Genomic DNA, 982 nt, shown 5'->3' with positions numbered 1-982 from the left:
GACACACATAGACACACACACAAATAAACAAAAGTATACATTATTATATAATATGTGTGTGTACATAATATGTATGTATGTATATAATATCAATAAATGTATATGTGTGTATGTGTGTGTGTATATAATGTGTGTATGTGTTTGTGTGTGTATGCATGTGTGTGTATGTTTGTGTGTGTATGTGTGTGAGTACGTGTGTGTGTGTATGTATGTGTGTGTATGTTTGTGTGTGTATGTGTGTGAGTATGTGTGTGTGTGTATGTATGTGTGTGTATGTTTGTGTGTGTATGTGTGTGAGTATGTGTGTGTGTGTGTATGTATGTGAGTGTGTGTGTGTGCGTGTGTGCGTGTGTGAGTGTGCGAGTCTGTGTAGCACATTATTATATTACATTTTACCTCAAAAACGGAACTATTGTTCTGGAAATTGAGGCTTTAGAATAACCCATAAAATCAGCCCTACCTGTGTTGACGTGGGATTAAGACACCTACATAATGTGTTCTTCTTCCATCAAGTTTGCCAAACATCGTCAGTCAGCAGAGCATTGGATTCTCCGATCAAACGTAAGTCTGATTCCTTTTTTCTGTTCCGTTGCTATAATTTATTCATATATGTCTCTAGGGTCAAGGTCAACACTTTATTTTTGTGAGCGGTCGTGGAAAGCGATGTGATTAAGTTAGAAGTCACAGTGTAATTATTACTGAGTGCAAATTCGATGTCGATTCAGAATTTTTAATGCGTGTTATCGCTCACGTACATACATATAAGTATGCATAAGCGCAGTATTCATGTTTATGAAATCTGTTACTATTGCTATTGCTATCAATAACAAAAATATCACGCTTTCTATTACTCATTTATTATTATATTATTATTATAACTGTCATTGTTACCACTACTACTTCTACTACTACTACTACTACTACTACTACTACTACTACTACTACTACTACTACTACTACTACTACTACTACTACTACTACT

The sequence above is a fragment of the Aplysia californica genome, unplaced genomic scaffold (assembly GCF_000002075.1).
Source record: "Aplysia californica isolate F4 #8 unplaced genomic scaffold, AplCal3.0 scaffold01217, whole genome shotgun sequence".
NCBI classification, from domain to species: domain Eukaryota; kingdom Metazoa; phylum Mollusca; class Gastropoda; order Aplysiida; family Aplysiidae; genus Aplysia; species Aplysia californica.
The sequence above is the reverse complement of the archived record's forward strand: the minus strand, read 5'-3'. Positions refer to the sequence as shown.